Below are 18,309 nucleotides of genomic sequence, written 5' to 3'. Positions count from 1 at the left end.
AGCTATGACAAATCAACAAGGAGCATGTGGCTATAACTCTATGAGGTAGTAGCATGCACATCTTGACAGTAAACAACGGCTCTCTGATTGGACTTAAGGCCTGCTCAATAAGAAAGAAACCATGTCTAGTTTCCTACTAAGTCCTGGAAAATTAGTAATTTCTCACTACTAGTGAAATCAGGATTGGAGAAGAATCTAATAAGTAAAAAAAAATCACCAATTTGAATTTCAAGTTTACCCAAGTATCCTGTACTTTGTCTGATAATATTACCCTAAATTCACCCAGTTGTCATTCACACATATTCACCAATGTTTGGTGTATTCATTTAGTTGTGTTGTGCTGTTTGCTGACACTGGACAAGGACAAGGAGGTGAAAGAATCCCCTGAGCAACTACCATTTCTTATTTGCTTCAGTCTCCAAGGGTAGCCTCAAGGACCTGCATGGCTTCTTAGACATGTAGAGTCTCAAGCCTGAGAGGAGTTGTTTGCATTAAAGTAATTGACACCCTTGGTCAGACACCTGTAAGTAAGGAATAATCTAACATTTCTTTTTATCTTTCTCAAAATGATGAATGATGCATTTAGAGTAGGGTTAGGTGGACAGAAAAAGTGAGCATAAAAGTGAGTTGGGATTTCCCACTTGTCTCTTGCACTATCATCACCTTGCATGTTAGTTGCAATGCTGAGCTAGTGTTATGGTCTCAGCAATACAAGGCCATAGTTTTCACAAGGGTTGTGTTGTCCTGGCCATTATTGTGTCAGAATGAATGGTTTCACAGTCCCATAAATCCTCTGTGCTCCACATAACTCTCCTTTCTCCTCCTGCTACTTTGGTTTGTTAAAAACCAGCAAACAAATAATAAAGAAAGTAAAAGAAAATAATCTTTCTATAAGGGCAATTGTGTTTTCAATGATGAAATGAATACAAAGATTAAATGATTTACCCAAGATTGCTAACCTGAGTTTTCAACTCAAGTCCGTCTTTCTTCCCAAGTTGGCTTTTCTAAGATGGCCAGACAAGGGATGTTGGTATTCTTTGAAATTTTGGTGATATTTACCATTGTGGTCCCTGTTGGGACTTCAGGAAGATGTGACCTTTGACCTACTGAGAAGTCCATGGAGGACCAGCTCTTATGAGCTATAGTGTAGTTGAACTTCCAGGATGAATTTCCCCATGAGTTGTTTTGTGCCTCATTCAAGTTAGTTACAATTTATAAATGGGAAAACTGAGACATGCTATCAACCCTGAATGGGTTTTCTAATTATCCCTTAATCAACTGCTAATGGGCCTTAGCCAGTAGCCCTAGGCTTCTGATAGAGATCCAGCTGGCTGACGTGAAGGAGAAGCTGAAGTACTGCTGCTGGCCTTATCAATGGGAAGCCTCAAGGTGTGGTGGAAAGTGTCTTTATTTTTCCTGCCCTGCCCTTTTCTCCTAGTGTTCCAGGACAGCCCTGGAGTATCTTGAGAGAAACCAAGGTAGTCAAGGCAGTGAGGAGCCAATCAAGGAGTGAGCTATTAGCAAGGAGAAGACATCAGCCAACAAATGGCCACTGTAGATTTACAAAATGCTGGGTATTGTGTTGAGTTTTCTTGATCTTGTGAGGATGGATGGTGGAGGAATCAGTTAAGTAAAGATGTACAGATAGGAGAATTCACAGGCTATGCATGAGAGAGGAAGTCATGAATCAGATGAACCTATAGGCTAGCAAAAGAGAATAGGAAGTTAACATTGCTGAGCACTGTCTTAAAAGCATCTTTGAATTAATTAGCATTAAAATGATGTATTAGGGGATAGGTTCTAGGTATCAAACCCAGGACCTTATACATATAAGGTAATGCTACAAACTGAGCAATATCTCTAAGATAGTTTAACAATGTAGTACTTCTAATAGTAGCCATGAGTACTTCTAATAATGCTATGAGTCATGTATCTATGATGTATACACTAGATCATCAAAATGGCCCTGTAAATGGAGTTTTACTGTATCTATTTTATACATACTGAGGCTAAAAGTCACAGAAGTTCCTAGCACTGTGATCACTGGAATCCTGTTACTTTCCTGACCATAAGGCTTTTATACATATTCCGTGATGACTTTTGTCATTTCATTAGCTTATAGTTTTAGATGATGTAATACAGATACATATTTTAAAGATCAAAAGGAAAAGGAAATAAAATCCCATCCTGTGTTAGTAAAGACCCAACCAGGAGAATTATTTTAACAGATACAATTTAATATAAAGAACCGCTGTCTGGGAATTTAAGGATTTAAATAGCAAAATGATAATGCTAAGGTACGATAGGGATAAGACTGTAGGTAGTAGTTACTTATAGTACTGGCTTATAGCAGGAAGAGCTGTCATTACAAAATATAACTATTGGGTAAAGACCTTCACAGAGCTGAAACTCAGACTCTGAGAAGGGATACTGATGCTGTCCCAGAGTTTGAAGGACCTCTTGCATTTACCTGTGGACAGATTGCTGAGGAAGGGCTTAGGGTTGCTGGTGCCACTGAGGGGGCACAATGACAAAGATTCTGTGTTTAAAAAACAATGAGGAGTGTGTTGGATTTAACTGTTGCCCCTAAAATGACTGCTGCTTTCAGGGTGAACATGACTTTGCTCACACTATAGACTGGAAATAAAGATAAACCGAAATCAGGGAGAAACAATTCATTCTTTAGGCCCTCCAAGTGTGCAGGGCTCTCATAGTGTCCCCGTTAGCTGAGTTCCACAGATAACTAGGTGTCCAAGCTGAAATGTTGCACAGAGGCCTGGTCCTGGCATCTCAAAGCATGCCTTGTGGTATACTGAAATGTAACTACATTTAGCCTTTAAACACTTCTAACTAGTTTAACACTTTTAACTACCTTTATTAGTTTCCTCTGTCACTCCTAATCCTCTTTAATGGATTAGTATTGTAACAAGACTGATTGATTGTCTCAGTTCATAAATCATAAAAGCATTTCTCTACTCAAGCACACAGATCTGATTCCTAGAACAGGAAAAGACATGTTTTTTCCTTAATATCTTAAGTCGTGTCCTAAAGTATTCCTCTCAGTGGTCATGACTCTACTTTTGAGTTCCTTCACTACATTGAGCTCCACACTACCTTAGGGACCCTAGACTCAGTTCTTCCTTGCCATGTTCTCTCTCAGTACTTCATCTAACACTTTTCACAACACATCATTTTATTGTCCCACATCCAAGTCTAAATGGACATCCTTGTATCATTTTCTCTTATTGTGTACTTCATATATTTCTATATAATGTGCTTCACATGAATTTAAATTATTTAACATCTGTTTGCCCGTTCGATTTTGAGCTTCATTAGAGGAGAAATCCTGTTCATTTTGTTGTTTCTTACAAAGCACTGGCTCTGACATACGGTCATGATTCTGAAGCACTTGTTGAGATTCTGACAAGGCTTTTCTGTAGTCCACACATTGTTGACTCTTCACATTGTCCTTTGGGCACACAGGAGGGACTTCCTCTTCACACAATGCTCCACACAATGGTGGGTAGACTTAAGCCTGGGTGAAATGCCATTGCCTCTTCATTTATAGAGACTACTCACATATGAGGTCACTTACAGATCTGATGGATTCTTTGGTGCATTTTCAAGGCTCTGATCTGAAACTGGTGTTGGACACCCTGAAATGGGAATTAGCCAGGCTGTAACCACAGCTACACATGTCAATAACAACCACATACCACAGAAAGGAGTAATGGAGAGCAAAGGCTATGGATTTCCTGGCTTTGGAACCCAGCCATACCATTAGTAGTATGCACATGACCTTAGGAAAGTTACTTATTCTTATTGTATTTAAGCTTATTGAGTATTCATATAAAGTTCAGTACAAACATAGTTGCCAATGGTAAGAAAGAAATTAAGACATTTATCTAGGTTGTCTGTCCATGGAAATATAAACACCCAATAAATCTCACTACTTGCCTCTCGGTTAACTCTTTGCCTGTCACAAACCACACCTACCTCCTGTTACTCACTTCCAAAATAGCTTATTGCACAGTGTCGCATAAGTTGAAATCTTTATTTTTTATCTCTATCACACAGGCTTCAGCCTGTCTGTCTTTTGCTCATTCTACTCCCAAGTATAACTCTCAAGTGTTTCCACCTCAAGGTGATTCTTGTACATTAATTTGGATCTTTTAAATGTACTGCATACTTTTCAAAAACACATCTTAGTCCTGTGTTGTTTTTTGTTTTGCTAATGAGATTTTGGACACAAATTTGGCTCAGAAATGATTGCTTAAATCCATTCCAATACAAGGTAGAAGGCCCTCTCAGTACTGGTTTAAGAAGCTATAGCACTTTTCACTAGAGACAATCACTCTAGCCAGTTTAAACAACACAGAATTTATTTTAATCAAGTAAGGAGGAAGATATTATTTACCAGTGTCTACTATTTTCCTCCTCTTAATGCTAGAACTTTACTCCAAGGTTTAAGTGAACATTTATTTGGCTACCTGTGTAAGGATTGCTTTTTCCATCCCTTTATGGCTAGGCAGTATCCCGTGGATATGATAAGGTTAATGGAATATGTGTGAACATCATACATAAAATTTTAAGTAATTTACTTAATGTATTTTCTCCCAGATGTATTTCATTTTAAATTTTGTATATGTTGGGTTGGGGATAGGAAATATGTGCACATCATTGGAGATTCCCTGGACGCTAGAAGCACAGGTTCTCCCTGGAACGGAAGTTACAGGAGATGTGAGCTGACCAACATGGCTGCTGGCATGCAAACTCAAGTCCTCTGCAAGAGCAGCAAGTGCTGTTAACCTCTGAGGGATCTCTCCAGCCCTAAAGTCATTTACTTAAAAAGGACCTGCTTTCCAAGAACCAGTGAGATGGCTCAGTGGGTAAAGGTGCTTACTGTCAAGCCAGAGAAAACTTAAGTTCCATTCTTGGGACCCACATGGTAGTAGAAAAGAACTGTTTCTTACAAGGTGTCCTCTGTCCTCTATATGCATGCTCTGATATGTATGTATGCACATATGCACATACAGAAGCATACACACATGTACACACACACACACACACACACACACACACAAGTATACATACACACAAATCCCATCCAGATCAAATACATGTTAAATATGTAGTAGTACCTTCCCTTGGGTTGCACACTCCCCATTTCCTGTGCTCTGGAATATGTGATATACTGGTGGCAACAGCTTCATTGTTAGGGTCTGAGCAACAGGTAGGAATGATGGTAGAATGTAGGATGCCGAGAATTTTAAAACTTGAATACTGGAGTAACAGGGCCACCCTATTGCACTGTAACAATACCTATTGGGTTATAGTTTTATGGAAAAGAATAGCAAATTTTCTATTTTGCTCAGGAGACTGTCGTTTATACTAACAAAACAGCTGAACCAATGTCTCAGTAGAAAACGGCCTAGCTTTAAAATGGCCCATACATGACTGGGAAGACTGAAGAGGCCCTCTAGCTGAGCTTTTAGAAATGACTCCAAAGTTCTGAGACCTGTTGTTTCTTGTACCTTCTATGAAATAAAAGCCTTTTGTTGTAAACTCATCTCAAACTGCTGTGAGCTTGACAAACTATGTTATGCCTGTCATGGTCTACACCAGCAGTATTTGTCTCATGCATGCATATTGCCATCCACAAAAGATTGCGGCCACATTGAGCTCTCTGCTGATAGTGCTGTAGGAAAATCTGAATATCCTGACAACTTTCCAGTCCAGGGTCTCAGTACAAGCAGCAGGAGGGTGTCTTCATCTCTCTATTCTAGAATCTGCCCGAATTGATCTCTCTGACTAGACCTAAACCCTGGCTGGTGATGGAGTTAAGGACCTGCTGCTATCTCAAATATGGCCCCAGGGTAGACTGAAGGAAACAGCTGAGGCAGGAATGTCCCTCTGGGGAAGGATGTTTCCTAACGTCTGCCTGAAGCAAGTCATAAGGCATTCACTTGAGAGGTAACTCCCCACACCAGGGGGCAGTTCCTCTTCAGGGAAAAGTTGATAGAGAAGCATCTGCAAAGACCTCAGTTCCATGATGCCCCAACCCCCATTTAATGCTCATAGGTCACACTATTATGTCAACAACACAGTCTACTACTTAGCTGACCTATTTATTATTCAGATTTGCTTTTTGGGGTCTTCCTTTTTTTAATGAAAGCTCCCATGTCCATAAAATGTTTTATTATATTAAATATTGTAACATATCATTAGTCATTAACTATATCTGTATATTATTCTCTCAATAATCGGCCTTAAGTATAGGAATTGCAGCCATGGTGTGGGTGAGTGCAATGGGTTCTTCCTCCCAACAGAAAAACACCTGGCGTTTTAGAGAGGGACTTCTCGCCCATGTCCCACACATACTGGAAGAGGAATGACGTTCAGGGAAGCCTTGAGCAGATGGTGCACGAACTGATTCCCAGCAGGGATGCATCATAGCTTTATGACAGAACACTTGAATTCTGGGTGAGATCATGCCCGAACTTCATTCTGCCAATCATTACTTAGGATCTCAAGGCAGCTCAGTGTAACCCAGATGCAAAGAAATGATTCCCCCACCCAGGGGGGAAGAGGAAGAGGGAAAGCAAGAGGGAGAAGGAAACGGAGTGGGGGAGGGGAGGGGAGAGGGAGAGATTGTTAAAAATAGTGAGTTGGTGCGGTGTGAAAATAGTTCCCATAGGTCCTTAGGGAGTGGCAATATTAGGAGATGTGGCCTTGTTGGATGGAGTAGGTGTGACTTTGTTGGAGAAGGTGTGTCACTAAGGGGTGGGCTTTGAGTCTCCAAAGCTCATACTTTCTGCTGGCTGTGGATCAAGATGTGGAACTCTCTGCTCATTCTCAGGTATCAAGTTGGGCTACATGCGGCCATCCTATTCCATCAGCATGATAATGGACTGAACCTCTGAAACTGTAAGCCAGACTCAATTAAATGGTTCCCTTTATAAGAGTTGCTGTGGTCAAGGTGTCTTTCACAGGAACAAAACTCCAACTAAGACAGTTTGTTTTTATATTCTATTCCTTACAAAAGGAACTTCATGAAAACAATTTACATATATATATATATATATATATATATGTGTGTGTGTGTGTGTGTGTGTGTGTGTGTGTGTGTGTGTGTGAATGACACTCACTTGTACTAATGTTAGCTGAAACTGTGAAGTGTTGGTGGTGCCCCCTCCCATAGTCATACACGAGCAGCTTGGTAGAGGAAAGAGAATCCTTTTGGCCCTAAGGACTTTGTGGGTTTTGTGTGTGTGTTTCCCACACAGCTATATCTTTAGTCTCAGAATCCTCCAATGTTTCAAGTAAGAATTCTTTGACTCCAGCCTTGGGAACTTGGAGAGCCCTTTTATGTGTGTGAACTCAGACATCTCTTAAGTCAGTAACCCCAACCTACAGGATATATTCAGATCAAGATGAGAAGACAGAGCTACAGACCCTCTGAGGGCTAAAATTATGTTTTAAGTTTTAATTGCTATGCTCAGGAGATCTATAAAACATAAATGCCTCTAACCTGTAAGCCCTACTTGCCCAAGGACAGGTAACTTCCTGTAATGCTGGGGGGCTGTTGTTCAAGTAAGATAACAAGCCATTCATTTTCACTTCTATAAAGGAAGTTTGTTGCCATAACTACATAAGATGTGCTCGATCACATTTAGTCAGGAGCTATATAGATAGGAAGTATGTCAGGATTTATGATCACTCTCAATTGGACAAAGGTAAGACATACATAGCCTTGTAGATTTTGCCTTTATGAGAACCCAACTTATGCAATCCATAATCATTATCCATGATCATTCGCCGGGAATCCTGGTATGGACCTGGCCATACACAGGAGTATCCTATCCATTATCCTGACCAGTATTTAATAAAGTGTGTTTCCAATTTGACTCAAAAAACTGTGGTACTGGTCTTATTTTCACCCAGTGGAATTAACCTCAGACACACCAGTATATAGGTATCGTCTTGTCCACTTACATGTGCAAATAGCTGAACACACATCCACAAGCAGCTGGCCTGCTTAGCATGCACAGAAGCAATCAGCGCTGGTCAGGGACTCCTACATTCAAATTCCAGCAGGATAGCGAGCACCTGTGCCAAAGCGAACTGAGGGATTTTTAGCCCCGACCTTTGCCTGTCTTTGACTTTCCCAAAGTTCCTTGGCATTGTGGTTTTTCTTGGCTTCCCTACCTTTAATTGTTTTCAAACATATCCTGGCTTTTTCTCAAACACAATTACAGTATGAGTTGGGGCCCAACCCAACACTGATGAACTCTGGATTCCAACTGATAATGTCTCTTACCCTACTCTTGTTGTCTCCTTTGACCTTAGGCATATATCTCAGAGGGCAGGAGAAGATTGTAGACTTGCTGTTGCTTTGAACTGTGTTGAAAGATGAAGTTTTGGAAGATGCTCACTTAACCATGTGGCCATGAGACCTAGAACACAATTGCTAAGGAATAAAAATATAGAAAACCAAACTGAGTTCTGGAAGATTGCAAACTGGGGAAGCAGTTTGGTGTTTGAAGATATGTATGAACTTTTTCCAAATGATCCCCCACCCACTGGACCAAGAAGCTAGCTGGTCTAGAGATTTTTAAATGCTAATGTGCTGATAAATCAACAGATTTGTTCAAATGCTTGAGATTCTGCACATCCCTCAAGCTCCTACTGATGCTGGTGTTTCACAGTAGAACAGCATTGGATAGGTAATGCTTCATAAGTCTTCCCTAGTTCCTGGGACCTGTGAACTACAAATATAATTTTAATAACAATAACACATTAAGTGTATTCTAAAGTACATATTCATATACCTATTAGGTTTCACATATAACAAATAACTACAAAATTCTGACACTACAGAAATATTTTGAAAAATATCAAGGCTAGAAAGGTTTCAATCACTCTCTTTCCCACAAGAAAGAACTATTAGCTGGGCAAAGCATTTAAGACTATGATAACCTTCTAGAAAGTTCATGATGTCCTGCCGTCTCTACCCAATCAACCTCCAATGTGGTTTCTGTTTGGGGGTTTTGTTGTTGTTTTGATTTTTGGTTTTGTTTGTATTTGGTAAGCATTAAAATTTCTTCTCTTTATCAAAATCATTGTAACACGCAGTATGGCATGACAAGGTTGTGAGTTGGGAACTGAGAAGGCAAAAAGTCAGAGGCATCTTCAGACATAGGTTTAGAGCTTGTCTGAAACCTACAGAAAGAAATCTTTGCAGAACTAAGGGGTGGGATGGGGTGGAAATACAGCTCAGAAATCTGCCTGTTGAGTGTAGCTTTTCCAATCCTGCCCAAGTTCAGGGAACAGGCCATGTTACCTGCTACCATAGTACCCTGCCCAGAGAATATTCAATCTACAGATGAAAAACACAGACGCACACAGTTGCTCAATTTCATTTTTCCTTTTTTTGGCTCAACTGCTGGGCACCCCCGATCTACCTCAGTTAGCTTCCCCTTCTCAGTACTCCCTGCTCAGCACTCTAAATCTGCACTCAACTTCAGTTGCTCACCCACCTCAATGTCCTCAATCTGCAGAACAGCCTGGTGGCAGCTTAGCCCCAGACCTCACACGGCTGGTTGGCTTTTCTCTCTCTGAAGCATGGTTAAATTCTCCTGCCTCTCCCAGCTTCCTGTGGGGTTCCGGAAGTCCCACCTATCCTTCCACTCAGCAATTGGCCCATGGCATTTGTATTGATAGATTAAGAACCAATTGGGAAACAGGACCTTACATCTGACCACCAGGGGTTTCCAAAGTAAGGGCTCTCTCCTGCTCAGTCTTCTCCTCAGGGACACTGCTCATCTTTTAGGAGCCTGTCTGCACCACTTTTGCTCTAGAAAATGCCACAGTGACATAAAAGAGATGTCACAAAGACAGATGGGAGTTTCTTCAGGGACAGCTCAGGAATAGCTAGATTGTGGTGACCTAAAGCAAACTCCTTAGTCCAGGGACCCAAGTGGGGTAAATCCTGTCTCCTGTGTTCTCAGGCGTATAGCTCAGAGTTCTAGAGAAGATTGTAGACTTGCTGATATTTTGAGAAAATTCCTGAGGAAGATTCCCAGTTGATTTCAGAACTGTATTCAAATTATTTGCTATATGGCAGTTTCTTGGAGGAGAGAGAAGCAGTAGGAGAACAAAAGGTCACATGTCAATGGTGGAGAAAGAAGTAAACAACTGCTGGGGAAGGAGGCTCTAGGTCCAGGATTACAGTTGTCATGAGCTATAACCTGTCAATCATGTCTGGCAGTCTCTTCTATGAAATGGCTGCTTTTTGAGCTGTATTTGCTCCTTGTAGGTAACCTTACCCATATTCCTGTTAATAACTGCAATAAAAACTCATTGGTTCAATTATTACTTTGGTCTATTATGGGTTCTCCTTCTGGGGTGAAAAAAATATATATATATACTGATATTTGTTGAATAAATGGAATATGAATAAATAGCTGCTTAAGGAGAATTAAAATGAACATTGCTAATAGTCGAGCATCAGGCCATGGATCATGTGACCTTCAGAGAGATGTTGAGAAGACAGTATGACATAGTGGACAAGTACTGGTTTGAGATAAGAGTCTGAACGTACAGGAAGCCCTGATGACATGTTAACACATCACTTGATAAGCATTTTTCCTGTCTGTGCATCATTGTCTTTTATGGGAAAAGGATTCCAATCATTCTTATATGATGAAATGAGATAATATAGACCTTAGGTCCAAATCCACACCCCCCCCATCCCCACCCCCTACCGTTCACTGCCCATCCCCAATCCCAAATTAAAAAAACAAAAAAACAAAAAAACAAAAACTGGAAGTGCAAGATGCATTTTTCTAAACAGAAAGACTTTGGCCAAGATTGTTATTAGGTAAAGAAGCCTAAAGGCAGGTTTCTGTTTACCAGGAATGCAGATCCCCTAAGGTGGGTTCCCATTTGTTAGCACCTTGGCTTAACCTTCTCCCAAAGGTCAATTCCTTGGGTGGATATACCTACTTCCCAACAGCTTATACAAGCCCAGATCCCACCCTGATGTCATTGAAAATCTTCATGCTGCTTTGCCATTTTACTCTTTGTTCTGCCCCTCTCCCAGCCCAAGAAATGGCATTGGAAGTCTGATCCCCAATAAACCTTTCTTCCTACCCACAGAGTGGTCTAGTTTGCTAGTTTTTCTGTGCTATTACTTATAATAGATATGAGATGTACAAATGCCAACTCTTACAATGGGATATTTAAAATACATATGAAGATATTGTTACCAGAGTTGGGCTTGGGTCTACATACAAATCATGATGATTTTGTGGTGTTGTTGTTGCTGTTGTTGTTTTTGTTACCAGCACATATGAACCCACATACCATCCCTTTCAGTACTCTGGACAGACTAGACTGAGGCTCTACTTATAACCAGAATCTCTTTTTCGTCACCAGTTCCCTTCTGGGACCTATCTGTACTGGCTAATTTTGTGTGTCAACTTGACACAAGCTGGAGTTATCACAGAGAAGGAGCCTCAGTTGTGGAAATGCCTTCATGAGACCCAGCTGTAAGGCATTTTTCAACTAGTGATCAAGGTGAGAGGACCCAGCCCATTGTGGGTGGTGCCGTCCCTGGGCTGGTGGTCTTGGGTTTTATAAGAAAGAAAGCTGAACAAGCCAGGGGAAGCAAGCCAGTAAGTAACATCCTTCCATGGCCTCTGCACCAGCTCCTGCTTCTCAACCTGCTTGAGTTCCAGTCTGGACTTCCTTTGGTGATGAACAGCAGTGTAGAGGTATAAGCTAAATAAACCCTTTCTTTCCCAACCTTGTTTCTTCATGTACCAGATTCTTCTACTTTCTTATGGATTAGACCCCAGCATCAACTATAATCACTCCTTAAGACTCTGGGTCCCAGCCCCACAGAGCAACTCTTTCAGGCCAAAGGCTCAGCACTGGATGAGCAATAATATTTCTGTTACTCAGTGCTCTGAGCATGGTAGCTTCATAATTCACACCTGGCTCCTTTATTCCCCAGGGAACAGGTATGGTAACTGTTCCCTTTGATCACTAACTCCCATTATTCTTTTTGCTGCTGCTGCTGCTGTTGTTGTTGTTTTTAATTCCTTAACATGTACTTAACAATTCTTTTTTTTTTTTTGGTTCTTTTTTTCAGAGCTGGGGACCGAACCCAGGGCCTTGTGCTTGCTAGGCAAGCGCTCTACCACTGAGCTAAATCCCCAACCCTTTAACAATTCTTTATATTAAATTTTCACTGTGAGAGGAACCATACTGTTTCTGTCTCTTTGAAATATCATGAGTGACTATACTCATAACCCTACTAGGCCTAAAATTGAAGGCGGAGAAACACTGGCATGAGAAGCTCAAAGATTCCAGTAGTCTACTATAAGAGACTCTTGAAAAATTCTAGGTTTTTTTCCTGGTATAAACAGCCAGGAAGCCTGCCCCCAATGATGCTCACATGCTCACCTTGTGGGAGAAATAATCAGTGGCCATCCCTAAAATTACATTATAAAAATTCTGTAGCTTCTATCTTGAAATCACATTCAAGAAGCGCACTTTTGAGAAGACTAGCTCTCTATTAAGCAGTTCAGGAGGGAGGTGCAAGTGTGGGATAAAAGTTTGCAAACACTGGAGTAAGCTTGGAAGATGAAAATCTCTGGCTCCCTCCAGTTTGAATTCGGTTTGACCAGTCTTATGAGAACCCTTAAACCAACACATATTAGATTCTTAACCAGAGAATTGAGATGATAAATAATTGTTGCTTTAAAACCACTAATTTTGGGAGTAATTTGTTATGTAGCACTAGATGTTTAATAAAGTTCCTTTTGTTAAAAAAATACAGAAAGCCAAAAAGAAACACTTTCTTAGTCAGTCAATGTAGAAAATTTATCTACAGAAGTTATGCATGATTTCATTGAATTAAATATTAGTTTAATTCTCATAATTACATTTTCTCTATATGTATGTGTGTATGGGGTGCAATATGCACTATTAGAAGTTGGGACAAGGAGAAATAGCCCCTATTTGGCTACAAATTACAGATGGGAATACCCTGAGTTATGGACTAGATACAGAAAAAAAGTATTTAATCTCTGTATCTTTATTAAGAAACTTACACGCTGATAAGACATATAGGAGAACCCAAGGCTAACCAGAATTCTCATATGTAAAGATACAAGTAACATGATAGGTTAACTTCTTTATCAGACAAGAACAAGGAACCAGTGTTTCAACATTATAAGTTTATTTCTTGGTGATTAGTTGTAAAAAATGGTAGACAAGTTGCTGGGAGTTTTTGACCCAATATTTCTTATAGAAGCTGCGTGTATCTCAGGAATTAACTACCTCTTGAACTACTCTGTCACTGGTTGGGAACAGCTGTGAATCATGGATGAACAGCAGAGGCACCAGAAGGTAGATAGAACCCCATGCTCAGGGATTTACCAAAATTAGTATTATAAAAATGGCCATATTAAAGCAAAAAAGACTACAGTTTCAATGAAACTTTTATCAAAATTCCAATTATAGTTTTCACAGAATTAGACAAAAAAAAAACCTCAAGACACCGGCGGATCCCGGACCGCAGCAGCTCTCTGCTCCCAAACCCCGTGGGAGAGAGACCTCACCGCCTGATCAGGTGGGCACTCCTGAGGCTGCAGAGCGGAGGAGACCACCAACACTGCCCACCCCTGCCCACATCCCTGGCCCAAGAGGCAACTGTATAAGGCCTCTGGGTTCCCGTAGGGGAGGGCCCGGGAGCAGCAGGACCCCTGCGCCTGAGACACTGCCGGAACCTGAAGGAAACAGACCGGATAAACAGTTCTCTGCACCCAAATCCCGTGGGAGGGAGAGCTGAACCTTCAGAGAGGCGGACACGCCTGGGAAACCAGAAGAGACTGCACTCTGTGCACATCCAGGCGCCAGAGGAAAACACCAAACGTCATCTGAAACCCTGGTGCACGGAGGCTCCCGGAAGGAGCGGCACAGATTTTCCCGGTTGCTGCCACAGCGGAGAGGACTTAGGCAGTACCCCACGAGCAAACTTGAGCCTTGGAACCGCAGGTAGGACCAACTTTTCCCCTGCAAGAAACCTGCCTGGTGAACTCAAGACACAGGCCCACAGGAACAGCTGAAGACCTGTAGAGAGGAAAAACTACACACCCGAAAGCAGAACACTCTGTCCCCATAACTGGCTGAAAGAAAACAGGAAAACATGTCTACAGCACTCCTGACACACAGGTTATAGGACAGTCTAGCCACTGTCAGAAATAGCAGAACAAAGTAACACTAGAGATAATCTGATGGCGAGAGGCAAGCACAGGAACCCAAGCAACAGAAACCAAGACTACATGGCATCATCGGAGCCCAATTCTCCCACCAAAGCAAACACGGAATATCCAAACACACCAGAAAAGCAAGACCTAGTTTCAAAATCATATTTGATCATGATGCTGGAGGACTTCAAGAAAGACATAAAGAACTCCCTTAGAGAAAAAGTAGAAGCCTACAGAGAGGAATCGCAAAAATCCCTGAAAGAATTCCAGGAAAACACAATCAAACAGTTGAAGGAATTAAAAATGGAAATAGAAGCAATCAAGAAAGAACACATGGAAACAACCCTGGACATAGAAAATCAAAAGAAAAGACAAGGAGCTGTAGATACAAGCTTCACCAACAGAATTCAAGAGATGGAAGAGAGAATCTCGGGAGCAGAAGATTCCATAGAAATCATTGACTCAACTGTCAAAGATAATGTAAAGCGGAAAAAGCTACTGGTCCAAAACATACAGGAAATCCAGGACTCAATGAGAAGATCAAACCTAAGGATAATAGGTATAGAAGAGAGTGAAGACTCCCAGCTCAAAGGACCAGTAAATATCTTCAACAAAATCATAGAAGAAAACTTCCCTAACCTAAAAAAAGAGATACCCATAGGCATACAAGAAGCCTACAGAACTCCAAATAGATTGGACCAGAAAAGAAACACCTCCCGTCACATAATTGTCAAAACACCAAACGCACAAAATAAAGAAAGAATATTAAAAGCAGTAAGGGAAAAAGGTCAAGTAACATATAAAGGCAGACCTATCAGAATCACACCAGACTTTTCGCCAGAAACTATGAAGGCCAGAAGATCCTGGACAGATGTCATACAGACCCTAAGAGAACACAAATGCCAGCCCAGGTTACTGTATCCTGCAAAACTCTCAATTAACATAGATGGAGAAACCAAGATATTCCATGACAAAACCAAATTTACACAATATCTTTCTACAAGTCCAGCACTACAAAGGATAATAAAGGGTAAAGCCCAACATAAGGAGGCAAGCTATACCCTAGAAGCAAGAAACTAATCATCTTGGCAACAAAACAAAGAGAATGAAAGCACACAAACATAACCTCACTTCCAAATATGAATATAACGGGAAGCAATAATCACTATTCCTTAATATCTCTCAATATCAATGGCCTCAACTCCCCAATAAAAAGACATAGATTAACAAACTGGATACGGAACGAGGACCCTGCATTCTGCTGCCTACAGGAAACACACCTCAGAGACAAAGACAGACATTCCCTCAGAGTGAAAGGCTGGAAAACAATTTTCCAAGCAAATGGTCAGAAGAAGCAAGCTGGAGTAGCCATTCTAATATCAAATAAAATCAATTTTCAACTAAAAGTCATCAAAAAAGATAAGGAAGGACACTTCATATTCATCAAAGGAAAAATCCACCAAGATGAAGTCTCAATCCTAAATATCTATGCCCCAAATACAAGGGCACCTACATATGTAAAAGAAACCTTACTAAAGCTCAAAACACACATTGCACCTCACACAATAATAGTGGGAGATTTCAACACCCCACTCTCATCAATGGACAGATCATGGAAACAGAAATTAAACAGAGATGTAGACAGACTAAGAGAAGTCATGAGCCAAATGGACTTAACGGATATTTATAGAACATTCTATCCTAAAGCAAAAGGATATACCTTCTTCTCAGCTCCTCATGGTACTTTCTCCAAAATTGACCATATAATTGGTCAAAAAACGGGCCTCAACAGGTACAGAAAGATAGAAATAATCCCATGCGTGCTATCGGACCACCACGGCCTAAAACTGGTCTTCAATAACAATAAGGGAAGAATGCCCACATATACGTGGAAATTGAACAATGCTCTACTCAATGATAACCTGGTCAAGGAAGAAATAAAGAAAGAAATTAAAAACTTTTTAGAATTTAATGAAAATGAAGGTACAACATACCCAAACTTATGGGACACAATGAAAGCTGTGCTAAGAGGAAAACTCATAGCGCTGAGTGCCTGCAGAAAGAAACAGGAAGGAGCATATGTCAGCAGCTTGACAGCACACCTAAAAGCTCTAGAACAAAAAGAAGCAAATACACCCAGGAGGAGTAGAAGGCAGGAAATAATCAAACTCAGAGCTGAAATCAACCAAGTAGAAACAAAAAGGACCATAGAAAGAATCAACAGAACCAAAAGTTGGTTCTTAGAGAAAATCAACAAGATAGATAAACCCTTAGCCAGACTAACGAGAGGACACAGAGAGTGCGTCCAAATTAACAAAATCAGAAATGTAAAGGGAGACATAACTACAGATTCAGAGGAAATTCAAAAAATCATCAGATCTTACTATAAAAACCTATATTCAACAAAACTTGAAAATCTTCAGGAAATGGACAATTTCCTAAACAGATACCAGGTATCGAAGTTAAATCAGGAACAGATAAACCAGTTAAACAACCCCATAACTCCTAAGGAAATAGAAGCAGTCATTAAAGTTCTCCCAACCAAAAAGAGCCCAGGTCCAGACGGGTTTAGTGCAGAATTCTATCAAACCTTCATAGAAGACCTTATACCAATATTATCCAAACTATTCCACAAAATTGAAACAGATGGAGCCCTACCGAATTCCTTCTATGAAGCCACAATTACTCTTATACCTAAACCACACAAAGACCCAACAAAGAAAGAGAACTTCAGACCAATTTCCCTTATGAATATCGACGCAAAAATACTCAATAAAATTCTGGCAAACCGAATTCAAGAGCACATCAAAACAATCATCCACCATGATCAAGTAGGCTTCATCCCAGGCATGCAGGGATGGTTTAATATAAGGAAAACCATCAACGTGATCCATCATATAAACAAACTGAAAGAACAGAACCACATGATCATTTCATTAGATGCTGAGAAAGCATTTGACAAAATTCAACACCCCTTCATGATAAAAGTCCTGGAAAGAATAGGTATTCAAGGCCCATACCTAAACATAGTAAAAGCCATATACAGCAAACCAGTTGCTAACATTAAACTAAATGGAGAGAAACTTGAAGCAATCCCACTAAAATCAGGGACTAGACAAGGCTGCCCACTCTCTCCCTACTTATTCAATATAGTTCTTGAAGTTCTAGCCAGAGCAATCAGGCAACAAAAGGAGATCAAGGGGATACAGATCGGAAAAGAAGAGGTCAAAATATCACTATTTGCAGACGACATGATAGTATATTTAAGTGATCCCAAAAGTTCCACCAGAGAACTACTAAAGCTGATAAACAACTTCAGCAAAGTGGCTGGGTATAAAATTAACTCAAATAAATCAGTTGCCTTCCTCTATACAAAAGAGAAACAAGCCGAGAAAGAAATTAGGGAAACGACACCCTTCATAATAGACCCAAATAATATAAAGTACCTTGGTGTGACTTTAACCAAGCAAGTAAAAGATCTGTACAATAAGAACTTCAAGACACTGAGGAAAGAAATTGAAGAAGACCTCAGAAGATGGAAAGATCTCCCATGCTCATGGATTGGCAAGATTAATATAGTAAAAATGGCCATTTTACCAAAAGCAATCTACAGATTCAATGCAATCCCCATCAAAATACCAATCCAATTCTTCAAAGAGTTAGACAGAACAATTTGCAAATTCATCTGGAATAACAAAAAACCCAGGATAGCTAAAGCTATCCTCAACAATAAGAGGACTTCAGGGGGAATCACTATCCCTGAACTCAAGCAGTATTACAGAGCAATAGTGATAAAAACTGCATGGTATTGGTACAGAGACAGACAGATAGACCAATGGAATAGAATTGAAGACCCAGAAATGAACCCACACACCTATGGTCACTTGATTTTTGACAAAGGAGCCAAAACCATCCAATGGAAAAAAGATAGCATTTTCAGCAAATGGTGCTGGTTCAACTGGAGGGCAACATGTAGAAGAATGCAGATCGATCCATGCTTATCACCCTGTACAAAGCTTAAGTCCAAGTG

The 18,309-nt window shown here is 40.5% G+C and overlaps 1 long non-coding RNA gene across 2 annotated transcripts; it reads right to left on the bottom strand.

The window, feature by feature from the left end:
* Window positions 1–3,175: 3,175 nt before the first annotated feature.
* On the bottom strand, window positions 3,176–9,850 carry LOC120102923 (uncharacterized). Of its 2 annotated transcripts, XR_005504896.2 has the most exons (3): window positions 9,540–9,850; window positions 8,321–8,470; window positions 3,176–3,656 (listed from the first exon to the last, which is right to left on the bottom strand). It is a non-coding gene; the product is annotated as an uncharacterized LOC120102923 (long non-coding RNA). The 2 variants fall into 2 exon arrangements; XR_010051919.1 differs by having other exon boundaries at window positions 8,321–9,850.
* Window positions 9,851–18,309: the final 8,459 nt, after the last annotated feature.

The sequence above is a fragment of the Rattus norvegicus genome, chromosome 5 (assembly GCF_036323735.1).
Source record: "Rattus norvegicus strain BN/NHsdMcwi chromosome 5, GRCr8, whole genome shotgun sequence".
Taxonomy (NCBI): domain Eukaryota; kingdom Metazoa; phylum Chordata; class Mammalia; order Rodentia; family Muridae; genus Rattus; species Rattus norvegicus.
This window is presented reverse-complemented; position numbering and strand designations above follow the sequence as displayed.